General features: G+C 41.8%; 1 long non-coding RNA gene across 6 annotated transcripts in view; it reads right to left on the reverse strand.

Annotated features, from left to right (window-relative positions):
* Positions 1-227: 227 nt before the first annotated feature.
* The window catches only part of LOC141577677 (uncharacterized), a 65597-nt gene continuing 52803 nt past the window's right edge, over positions 228-13021 (reverse strand). For 5 of the 6 annotated variants that reach the window (XR_012506918.1, XR_012506919.1, XR_012506922.1 and 2 more), the window contains one exon: positions 228-4128. This is a non-coding gene — a long non-coding RNA (uncharacterized LOC141577677). The remainder of the gene's footprint in view (positions 4129-13021) is intronic. The other variant, XR_012506920.1, reaches the window with a different exon arrangement.

Consider the following 13021-nt stretch of genomic DNA (forward strand, 5'->3'; position numbering starts at 1 on the left):
AACTTTTCCCGCAGTATTATTTATTTTAAACACTCAGTATGTGCTTCTGTCTGTTTCTTTATTTGAGAGCAAGAATTCGTTATTATTTTTAATAAAGTATACTTTCAGGAAACTATACTGGGATTCTTTCATTCACACAGTTATGCAATGATACCTGTTTTGTTATATCAATTGTCTAAGCCTCTCAACTTCCAAAAGATTACATGGACAAAGTTTAAAACGTCATAAATGATCGACTAACAAAGTTTATTTTGTTCCTTGATTAAAAGTACAAATATGAGTCAGTCTTAAATTCGGATGTAAACGTCTTATAAATTACATGAGTCTTCTCCAAAATTCTTTAATTTGTGCTTTAAATCCTCCAGTAAAAAACTGGTTTGAAGAAGAAGAAAGTCGAGAATAGATTCAATCCAAATTCTATGGGAATAAACAGAGCTAAATGTTTCAGTCATTTTTTTGAAGCAGAATAGGTATGTTTTGTGCACCATATGATTTTAATAGTATTCATCTGAACATACGGTTTTGACACCATGAGACCACAAGCCAGCAAACAAGATCTCAGGCAAAGCAAGAAAAACAACTGAGGGGATTTTCTGCTGCAAAATTTCCCCTAACTAAAACTGTAATTGAGAACAAATCTGACGCCATATTGGATCTGTTCCTTCAGTTTGAAGCACTGTGCCCTCTTTTCCAGGCTTAATCTTGCTGGCTTTGCACCTTTTGTAAAACAACGTTGCCTTTAGCCTAAAACCTACAGGAAAGCCTATTCTCGGGGCCCTGACCTTTAAGGATGTTAGCACTTCTGCACTTATGCAGAGATGGCAAGTTGCAAAATAGAGAATAACCTTTGTTTTGTTGCAGGCTTACAGGTACACAATAGCCTGAGCCACATGGATGGCTGCAAGAACAAAGAATGCCGGCAGCAAGAAGTTTGCACAACCAACCACACGCCCTCCCCTTTTTAGTTCAAAAGGAGCCTTAATTCTGACTTGGGAAAGATGATTCTCCAGGACATTAGTCTCCCATCTTCTTGGTCTGCCAGCTTTCTGAATAAAGTTACTATTCCTTGCCCCAAAACCTTGTCTCCTGATTTATTTATTTATCACTGTTGTGCAGTGAGCAGAACAAGTTTGGCCTCGGTAACAGAACCAGCTTTGTTATTCCCTCTGATGTGAAATCTCTCTGGGTGTACAAGTGCTTGCCTGGTGGTGGTGGTGGCTGTGGTGGTGGTAGGCAAAAATATTTCACATCTCCTGATTTCAATAGGCTAAAATTTACTGCTATTTAAGTCAACTCTAGACTTTTACAGAATCACCTGCAGATGTGCTTCTGGGAGCTACAAAAATTCCAACAATGAAAATAATTCTATTGTCTCCAGACAAGTTAATTTTCCTCAAAATTGAGCAGCTCTGAAACACACTTCAGGAGTACAGATAGATGCAGTGTTCTTCATTTCCCATGCTGTTCTGACACAATTTTCCACTTATATCAAAGTAAATTAAAATCAGTCTTCAATAGCAGATGCTCTGGCATGATACAACAATGTCAATTCCACTTATTTATTGAGCCAGAGCAGCTTTAGAATAAATGACTTTACACCAAACTCCTGCTTGATATCCTGTCTTCTCCATGGTGGCTAATTCCTTCTTGTTACTTCCTAAAAGTTCTCCTGTTATGGGAAGTTAGCCTTTACTGTGCACATTCAATTGGGAAGGCACAAATTAAATATGTGAGGGGATGACATACATATTTAATTCTTACTTATACATATATACAAGCACATAGGACCTGTGTCTTGGAAGATGTCACTTTCTAATGTGGGCAAAAGTATGGTCTATAGTTCAATCAATGATCTAAAAACAGTTTTCTAGGATATAATAAAGCAGTGCTTGAGTTATAAGACAGAACAACTCCTGGATATGAATCAGTGGCACCAATCAGTGGGTGCACATGTGTGCATACACACGCCTATGCACACGGAGCAGCCTTGGAGACACTCCATCTGTGCTGATGGAGCAAAGCCATGCTGGGGAGATGAGGAAAAAGTGCCTAATACAATAAAACCAGGACACCTGAGTAATGGGTAATAGGAGTCAATTGAATTTTCTGGTTAGCTGAAGGCCAAACAAAAACACTTTTAGTTTCAAACGTCATTGTTAAAAACTTTCTTAAAGCACAGAAGCCTGTTTTCCTGCTTTGCTTAGTGTCACATGGCATATTAAACATGACAGATTCGTAGTTCTCTGACTGTGGAACGGGAAAGGCCTTGCTGTCATATTTCTGAACATTAGTCTATGTTTTGCAGCACAGTGGATACTGAAAATGGGGCAATTTGAGTGAATGGGAATGGACATAACCTAGCAGTCATTGACTGTGTGTGATTTGCCAACTTTCTCCAAAAAGTAGGGGTAGCAAGCAAATCAGATAAATTCAGGGATCCTGGGGTGGGGAGTCGGGTGGGCTGACAGCTGGGTGGTCCCAGGTAGCTTGTTTTACTGTGTAAAATTGTGACTATGATCCAGACAGTAACACAATGTCAAATTCTTGTGCCTGTAGTTTTGATACCTGGCCAAGTCTGTGAGCCAAATTTATCGATGGTGCATAATGAAGATAACTAACATTCCCTGAGGACCAGGTTGTGTGACTTCCATGCATTGACTCACTGAATTCCCTAAGCACCCTTTGTGGTACATAACAGTCTTAAAATATGCAGCAGGGGATTATTCTGTTTGCAGATGATAAAATGAAACTCTGAACTGTTGAAGCCTGGCCCGAAATAATGCAGATGGGAAGACGCCGTGTTGGGAGCTAAGCTCGGGCCAGGCTACAGAACCTGAAGCTCCCAGCAAGTCCCCTCACCCAGGAACCTGGCCCACAGCCAATGCCTGGCCCTGTTCTTTTTCTATGAGTGCTCATAGGAAAAAGCCATGTACTCAGGGTCAATGCGACTTGATTAAGAAATTCAAACTGGGATAGCCTTTTGTTGGGGACTGTAACCTGGGAGTGAAACTGGCAGTGAAGTAAGGGAGGAAACATCTCTGGTTGTAAGAATATTTCTAGGGAAGAAGTTTTCCTGATGGGCTGGCATGGGAATCGCTGTGGTTGTGAGCCCCGTGTTGCAATGTGGGGTTGTGGGCAGGGAAGGAGAGAGGCTGTTCATACTGGTCATAGTCAATACAGTTTGTAAACAGCTGAGTTCTGTTCCCTCACAGCTCAGACACATGCAGGACATGAGGATGCTTAGCTAATGACCAACAGTTGGTAGCAAAGGCCAAGAGTGGGCTGGGGAGGAGAGATGGGGCCACCTTCTGTAAGAACCGCTGCCCCAGGGGACCAGGAAGGTAGTGAATGATTGGGGATGCACAAAGGGATTCTATGGCCTCATCAGGTAGTTCCTATTTTAAACTGATAGTCTGGAATATATGGTCAAATGCGGTGGAATGTCTGCTCTTATTTTAAGTTCTACAAACACTTAAACGGATAGATTTCTATCTCCATTATACAAGCACTGCTGGGTGACCTTTATAGTCAATGTGAGGATCAAAAGAGTGAGTACTTATTAATGCTATTACCATGCTTCTACTGAATTAACACTTCAGCAACAGTATAACGGCCACACTCCTTAACAACTGCCTCTGAAAGGGTCTTGTAAGTCACAAATAATAATTATAAAGAAAATATATTAAAAATAATAACAATTACAGTTACAACAACTATGTTGTTTATAACGATAATAGTGTTAGCATCTCCCTCTCATATTAAACAGTACCCAACACTAGATTCCTTAGGAAACAACGCCAATGCATTTTTGGACTTTTCTAAGTCTTCACCCAATGAAGCCTTTTTATTCACATTGGTCCACCAGAGCCAGAATTGCTGTTCCTTGCATGGTGGGCTGCCATGCTGCGATGTTCTGGGCTTTTTCTGGCACAATGCGTCTATACTGGGTAGTCAAGGTTCCACGTACCCACTCTGATTTCCAATATATTGTTCTCCAGAGCCAACAGAGGGGCCACTGGAAAGAGGCCACATATACTGTGGTGAACCCAAGCTGAATACCTGTTGAAGGAATGGACACAAAACATGGAGTGGTGGATGGATGGAAGGACAACATAAATTCTTTTACTCCTGTAAAGAGAGAGGGGAAAATGGTGAACTAAATCCCAAAGAGAAAAGACGTTCATGGTAATAATAATGTTCAACAGTGAAAGAATCCAAACAAAAGGCAAATATAAAATCTCTGGGAAGAAGACTCATTACAACCTGTTTCTTTCACATATATACCCTTAGTAGGAATAACATACTTAAAAATCTTCAACCAACCATAATTATTTGCTCATAATAAACTTGGGAATCTTGAAGCATATTATTCACTCTCAGTGTTGAAATAATACAATCTTGCAAGATGATTTGTATTTGAGGATTAAAAAAAGAATATTGTGGATGTATCTAACAATTTAAATAGAAATAAGAAATGTACCTTTGGGAAAGCTATGCATAGAGAATGTTGGAGGAAATACACTGAATATAGGCAAGTGAGCAAGCTCCCTTGAGTCTGGGAAGGTGAGTGCAGCACATTCAGAGGGTCTATGAAGTTATTACAAGTCACAGAAAGGTATGCAATTAAAGTGTCTTCCTAAGCAAAATATTCTTCTTCAAGAATTTTTATCTTGATATTTCTATGGTCTGTGTGGTCACAGGAAGTCAAAGTTATGGTGGTGGCTTAGAAGTTCTTTTCTCTCTGTGTGTAATTTACAGGGCAATGCTACAGATGGGGCAGCAGAGATCTGTGGTAAGCTGTTCCATAGGGTGGGGGAGCGGTTAGAAATGATAAGGTCAGAGATCTAAAAGACTTTTAGACCCTCCCCTCCTAACTGGCAGACCTTTAAAGTAAACTAGCACAGGTATGTAACTAAGACAGTGGATGAGAGGCAAATTTATAGTCCCTTTAGTGTTACTGCTCAGTCAAGGGGTAGGGACCACTCTGGCCAGGAACGGCAAGACCGTGAATGGGGTGGATGGGTAGGAGGAGCTGACATTTGCTTCTGACCTGAGAGGCAGGGGTGTGTTGCAGAAAAGCCGACAGTGCTGGAAAGATGCAGTAGTTCCACAGCCCAAAAGGAGCTGTCATATTCAGGGAGGTCAGAGAGCAAGAACCAGAGTTAGTGACGCCACAGGGTCAGCAGCGTGGCAGCATTGATGTCAGTATCTGTGTCCATAACCCACCTAACCCTACATGAGCTCATCTGCCTACGGGGGCAGGTAAGTAGCAGAAATGCTTCGAGTGGGTGCAGCCACTGGCAAATTGGCAAGTGGGCATCCTAAGGAAACGCAATGCTCACCATCACCATATTGGAAATAGGGCCTCACAGTGTCAGATCTCCTTCTTATTCAAGAGAAGCCAGAAATTACGAGTTTATTAGCAATCAACCCAGATCAAAACCCAGAAAAGATATCATTTTATAATGACAAAGAAGGCACAGACTATTCAGAAATAAATAAATGAAAAATATTAAGAAGATTCTGATAAATGATTTAAAAAAAGAAAAAAAAAGATGATTGAATGAACAGTAGAATGCACCACCCTCTTCAGTGGGCAGACTCAAATTTGGGGGACATAGAACATTTTTTCTCCAAAATAAATTTAGTATCTGAATGCAAATTTAGTTAATAATCCCAAATGGATTTAAGAAAAAAATCTGAAAGGTGATCCTAAATGTATTCCAGAAATATACCTATATATACAAATAAAGTAATGAGGAGGGATGTTTGAATTTGTAGTATTAGGGATATTCTGGAAAAGGATAAAACAGGACCAACTCTAGGAGGTATTAATCTATGGTCATGGAAAGAGTATAGAAATAGTGCACTGAGAGTATGAATGAAATACATTACATTTCAAGAATAGACGTGGATATTTATGAGATTTTAGTAATATTATAAAACTGACACTTCAAATCAGTGGATTCAAGTTCTGCAGTAATTAGCGAAATCATTGGAAGACCTGGTAGAGTGTCCTCATTTATGACATTAAAATAAATTCCAGATAATTTTTTAATTAAAAAATAAAACAACAGAAATAACCCAACATGATTTAATCTGTTCAGATTTTCAAGCGAGAAGAACTTTCTAAAAAGCTTTTGGAACAAAGACCAAAAAGAGCAAAGGCCTAGCAACTCAGCAAGGCCAGAAACGCCCACTGTAAAATAAAACGAACCCTCGCCCAACCCTCTCTCACGGCCCTGTATTGCTCTCTGATATGTTCTACACTTTCTTCTTCCATTTAAAGTCCAGTTTCTTGGAGAAGTACCTGCGCTGAATACTCCTCAGGGCTCAGAGCCCTGCATCCCCCACGGCCCTCATCGCAGCACTGAGACAGGAGTTGCATTGCCGGTGGCTGCGTGTTTCAAACTAGTCAGCATTTTCAGCTCGTGTTTATTTGATTACCAGTTAGCTTTTGCGGTGGACAAATATTTTCCTCTCAGTGGGATGTTTTCCCCCTTAATTTTTGTTTTACTTAAATACATTTAAAAAGCCCAGACAGAAAATTGTGTGTGCACATATGCACACACACAGATACACACAGATCTGTTTTTTAAAGTCTACCTAAGTATACTCCTCCTCCTCCTTTTCCCCAGGCTTGGCAATTAAAGGTGGGCTTTACCTCTTGCTTTATTGCCCCACACACCCCCCCCTTTCTCACTATGCTCCTTTTAGTCAGTGTTCAAATCCCTCTTAAGCCAGGTTACAGCCTTCTCTGTGTTGCCTCAACTAGTTTCTCCCAACTGCTCTGCTATTCTTCTTTCTCTTGGTGGATTTCTCTTCTCCCATGTGCCATGTACATGGCCCTTTTCCCCAGGGCCTCGTCCTCAATCCTCCACTTGTCAGGAATGAATCACCCCCACGGCCTCACCCACAGCTCCTCTGAGCTCCTGACTGTTGAATCCAGCTTAACAACGGGCATCACCCCTCAGATGACCCATAGACATTTTGCAATCAAAATGCCACCCACAGAACCATCTCCTCGAAAGCATCTCCTCCCCTTACACTTCCACTGCAGATCCACTCTCCAGATGGGTCACTGGAAAGTCACCTCAGCAGCTCTGCAGCCCGCCGCCCGGGCCCTGTAGTCCCCTCTGCAGCAGTCACCACTTCTGCCGCCCACGTCTCTCTCCCTCTGCCCAGGGCCTCTCTGCAGGCGTGTGGCACTTGTCTGGATTGCCTGGGGTGGCCCCCGAAATATCCTTTCCCCCCAAAATATGGGCCTCCCTCAAAAAATGTTATTTTCCATTCTGCTGCCAGTATAACCAGATCAACTTTAACATAATCATTATACAATTCTCTTGCTTACATATATTCCAATATAGCCCTGTTTCTTTAAGTATATATTCAAGTCTAATCACACAAGACCCATCGTGACAGTGGCCTTGTGCACCTGATATTCCCACCTATGGATACTTTGTTCTAACCCTACTTGTTGTTCTTCAGTCTGGCCAAGCCGATTCATGCCGTGTACTCTTATATGTCTCTACCTCTCTGCATGAAGTGTCCACTCCCTCTACCACACATTAGAGAGCTAACTTCCTTTCACCTTTCAAAATTCAGTTCAAATATTCCCAGCTCTATGAAGTCCAATGTGTGTTCACCTGCTTACCAATCCATCAACTACTCGCCAAGTCTTGCCTGGCCTGTGGAGTGCAGACAACAAGTCTTACCTGTCTTGGTCTCCCCAGCAGTTGATACAGTGTTTGGCATAGCAGGTGCTCAGTGTTTGTTGGATAGATAAACGAATGAATCAGTAAAGAGATGAGAGGTCTACAATCCCCCCCAGTTACTCAGCTGCCATTTTGGAAAGTTCATTCTGCGGAGTTAAGGAAATGTCAGTGCAGGTGGTGGGCAGACAGAACAGAGGTGAGGGCGTAGGGGAGAAAGGCCTGGTCCTGGAGAGCGCAGGAGAGGCGTGGGTGGGATAACAATGGAGAGAGAGGGAATGGAGGGGGCGGGTGCAAGGAGATGTTGAAGAACAACTGATATTAACTGCAGTAAATTAAATGGAGAACATAATATATGAAGGGAAGTTCAAGTTACCACAGCAAGGGTGGAAAAGGCAGTACCAGAGACGAAGAGCTCTCACTTCATCACTCACTGCATTTCACTTACGGCACCCGCCCTCTGGGAAGGCAGCGCCAAGTTCTTGAGAGACTGGTGTTTGTGCTGTGGGTGCTCTAAGTACAAAACGGTATCTTATGGCTTCCAGATTTTAAGACTGATAGATTATTTCTCTTATGTCCCGTGTCTGAGTTCTCAAACAGCAGGATCTTTTGCTTGTGGGGGTGAGCTATTGTGGTTAATAACTCAGGGTTCCTCCAATAATCTCAAAGGACAGTGGGGAAATCACTAGAAGAAATAAAAGAGAAATTTCACTCAGAAAAAAACATATGCCCTATAGAACCTTGTGGGGGCCTTGGGGGCAATGTTACCGCCAACCCATCTAACAGTTGTATGTGAGTGCGTTGAAACTCCAAGCTCAAGTCACTTAAACACGTATGAGAACCAGGGTCCAGGCTGTGGTGCTCCAGACATGCACGGGAAGATGAAAAGCCTGACTATTGCCTCCGACATGATCAGTCCAGCCGGGGAGCGCAATGGAAACAGACATGATCACGCACCATCAAGACAAGAATCAACTGCAATTCATGCTTAGAGAGGAGAGCAGAAAATCTCTAAAAAGTGGAGGGTTTGCTGCCAAGGCTTGGCAAGAGTCCTTCCAGGCAGAAAAGCAGAGAAAGATACTTCTGGTGAAGGAGACTAGAGATGGTGGATGTGTGCGAGGCCTAAAGAAGCAAGGGTGGAGGGCTCCAGGGTCATATTTCAGAAGCTGTTCCCCTTCAGCAGCTAAGAGGCATAACTAAAAAGGCAGGTGTGATGTCATTAATGATCATGGGGAAAACTGTGAGGAGGAAACTGAGGTCAGGAGATCACCACCAAAGGCACTTTATTTGAGAGGAACAAAAATAATTCAAAAAGCACTTGGAAATCCTATCTCCCATGAACGAAAAGAACACAAAATAAGTTTCACTCCAGCGTTGAATACAGAATAACAGAATGCCTACTCTCAAAAATGGATTGAAATATCTAATTCGTTAGGGATTATTTAGAGAATAGGAAAACGAATAAATCTGAACAATCTCTCTAGAATAGCTTTTACTCCATCCTGTTATGTAGAGTAGAGTTAGGGTGAATTATTTAATTAGTATTTTAATGAGACTATAAAGTTCTAAATGTCTTATCAATTTCTCCCAAAAGCATTCAACTTTTCCTTTCAATGACCTTTATTTGACTTAACTAGAACAATAACTAGTTTCCAAGGCTTTTTTCGTGTGTGTTAAAATACCAAATGATATGCTGCCCTCAGAATATTGTTGTTATTATTAATGCTGATAATAGACCCAATAAGAAATATTTACAATTATGACTCATTTTGGAATAACAGGTCATTGGCTTAAAGTCCTTTAGAAAATAAGCAGAAAAAACGAACATAATTTCTACACCAGGGACAGGAGCTGCACCCTTAATCGAACCTGGTCACTAAGCACAACAAAAGCAAAGATGAAACTCAAATCAGACACCAGGCCACAAAGCATAGCTGACTGAAGATGCCACAAAATGACCTTTCATTCACCGAGGGAATCAGATGCGTTTCTATGTATATTATATATTTTAAAAGCAATTATTATATATATAGCATGTAATTTATGAAAAAGAAAACTCCCTCTTTCTGTAGACTTATAAACAGGAAGCCCAATGGGGTGTCTTGCAGACATGAACCCGCATGCATAAATGCAAAGCCTATTGACCAAAATACTTTCCTGTCTCCTAAGTTTAAAAAAAAAAAAGTAATTCAAGGCAGTGGCGAGCTCAAAGTTCTCAGATACAAAACGTGCACATCATCAGCCTTCTAGTAGATAAAAGTGCGCCATGCATAATAGAAAAGATGAAGTTTCCTATGGAAATCTATTTTGAGATGCAACAATTTAAAGGCAACCGAGAGCTCAAAACCAAGTTCAAACAAAGAGAAACAAAGGCCAAGCAAATGTACAGAAATGGACAAAGACATTGGAGAAGGAGGGGATCTGTGTTCTACCAATACTCCAGATCAGCAAATTCATCCTGAATTCAAGCCAGTGATGTGCCATGAGGTCACTCAAGGAACCAGGCAGAAACCATCGGCCAGAAGAAATAGGAAAAATGTCAAAGGCATGTGTGAGGTGTGGAAGGGGTGACCGTGTGACCCATGCTGCCATGAGGCAGGATGCTCTTGCGGGCTTTCTGCACAGGCTGGCGGGCTCACATGACTCTGTTTAGAAGGATATCAGCCAACAGCTGTGCCACACGGGCTGCAGCCCGTGCTGAGTCACATCTAGTAACGGTTCTGAGTTCATCCTTAGACGACATGACCAGAAGGATCTGAGAATCAATGATGGAGAATTACCTGAATGAGTATTCCATTTCATTCCTTGGCAGTAAACCTTCAGCTTTGTACAACATAAATATTGACAAAGATATACACAGGCAACCTATTTGAAAGCCTGACTGCATAATTGCATCTAATTGAGAAAAGCGGGCTCCGTTTCGGTATGCTAGGTCTTTGTTTGGCTCGGTAACCGATGCTTCTGAGACCCAAAGCATATTCTAGTATAACCGACAGCACAGAAATCCCCACTGATGACTTATTCATTTCAGGGTATTCATAAAATAACCCCAGTTTGCCCGTGGGATACAGATGGTTGTCCCATTCCCATCGTGTTGTGGTCTGTTCTGCTCCCGAAACTGTGGCATCATTAGATTCATGACACAGCTGCCAAACAGATCAAATTATAAGGCAAGATATTATCAGACCAAGGTCATAAAAGTATTACTGACATTTCAAGCTGAACACATCATCTTCCCAAGAATTTAATTTCTTGTTTTTAGGATAAATTTCTTTTTATTGCTTCCTCCCTACCCTCAGTATTGTGAAAACTAGTCCTGACTAAGTACCTTGGGTTTACCAAAATTGTAACGACTACTACTACTTTATCTCCTACCTCCTTTTCAGGTGGGCACTTTAGCTTTTAGAAGATACCTACCCTCATTTGTTTTTTTCCCCATTTCTCTGCTATTATCCACCATGGCATTTCCAGTCTGTAAATTGTCAGAGAAAATAAGTAAGAGAAAGAAATACAAGGTCGGTGAGCTGGTGATAAGTGCTGCAGAGGAAAATAAAGGAGGGCGAGGAATGTGTGGTAGGGAGGAGTGTGGATGGGGCAAGTGACCTTTGAATAAGGCAAAGACGGAGGCAAAGGGGTGGGCAGAGGGAACAGTGATCACAGGCCTTGAGGTCCCTCACGCTAGACAGAGAGCAAGGAGGCTGGTGTGGGCCAGAGTGAATAGGAAATAAGTGGTGGCTTTGGGGGGTGGAGCCTTAGAGGCTGCAGTGAGGATGTGGGCATTTTTCCCTCTGAAGGAATTGTGGAACCATGGAGGATCACTGAGCAGAAAAGTGATACTCTAACGTTGGATCGAAAAGGTCCAAGACCCTAATTTAAGCTGAACAAATCAAGGGCCAAAGAAGTGACATGCCACCTCAAATTCAGTGCAGAGCTTGAAAGAAACAGCCTCGACTCGCAGCCCAGTGCTCTGCACCCTTCTGGATGTTGTCCCACAGAGCTGTCTCTAAGGTTAAATTTTTTCCTCACTCAGAGGCTTGTGGGACAACTGAATGCTTCCCCCTTTTTCAAATGGCAATTTGTCCTGAAAGGAATTCGGAGTTGGCAGTGAAACAAGGCATGGACCTGTAGACTACAGAGCTGTTGTTCCTGAAAGCAACAGCTGGCGCGTGGTTTACTCGTGGAGTTCAGCAGAAGAGACAGAGCAACAACAGACAACTTAGCATCTGGCGGAGCTTCGGCTGACTGCACTGCACGTTTGGATGGAGTTCAAATTTGGACAGTGAGGCGTCTTCACACGAAAGGCAGGTGTATACATCATACATGCCCACACGTCTGTATGCACACACACGTGGACACACACAGAGTATATGATGTGACTTGAAAAGAGCTGCCCCTGCTAGGTTTCCTACTGCCTCTGATCTCAGCGTTAACCTTTCCCTGGCCATGCTCCCAGGTTTGCTACGAGATTTCTTTGCAATGGAACATGCCCTTCGCTTCACAAACTTTCCCCAATTCTTTCAATGACATTAGGGGAAGAGCAGGGAGCTCTGTGAGGGGGTGGGGATATGGACTCGAGATACCCCTGAATCTGAATCCACACTTCATGGCTTATTTGTTATTTAACTTTATTTACATTCAAAATGCAATTGTTGCAGATCTCAGAAGTTGATTTACACTCACTGCTGTGGCAGAATGTTGCGGTCAGTAGACCCACCACTGGATCCGCTTATTCAACACGTCCTTCCAATAATTCAGATAATACTGTATCACAAATGCCCATTTCTATATTTTGATACCTGCTTTTCAGTATAATTATCTTCCTTCTTTATTCTCTAAATCTTATGATTTTTAAACATTTTTCTGAGAAGTGTTCCAAAGGCACTTTACATATGATAAGTTGATAAAGAGATCCTGGATTTCAAAACCACATTTAAATACTGAGGTAAACTCAACTGTGCCGTATACATGGATAGGTTTAGTCTGCTTCCTTTGTTACTTGGTTTAGTAATTTTTGTTTCAAACAAGATCCTACTGTATAGCACAGGGAACTACATTCAATAACTTTTAATAGCCTATAGTGGAAAAGTATATGACAAGGAATATATATATATATATATATATGTATGTATATGTGAATCACTATGCTGTATACCAAGAATTAACACAATATTGTACACCAACTATACTTTCAACAAAATATGTTGAAATAAAATTGGGAGGTGAAACTTCGACTGCCCAGGCTGCTGTCAAGATGAAACGATTCAAAGCAGGCCAGGTATTAGCAAACCCCCTAACACATCAAAACCCCA

This window comes from Camelus bactrianus, chromosome 5, assembly GCF_048773025.1.
Source record: "Camelus bactrianus isolate YW-2024 breed Bactrian camel chromosome 5, ASM4877302v1, whole genome shotgun sequence".
In the NCBI taxonomy this organism is placed as follows: domain Eukaryota; kingdom Metazoa; phylum Chordata; class Mammalia; order Artiodactyla; family Camelidae; genus Camelus; species Camelus bactrianus.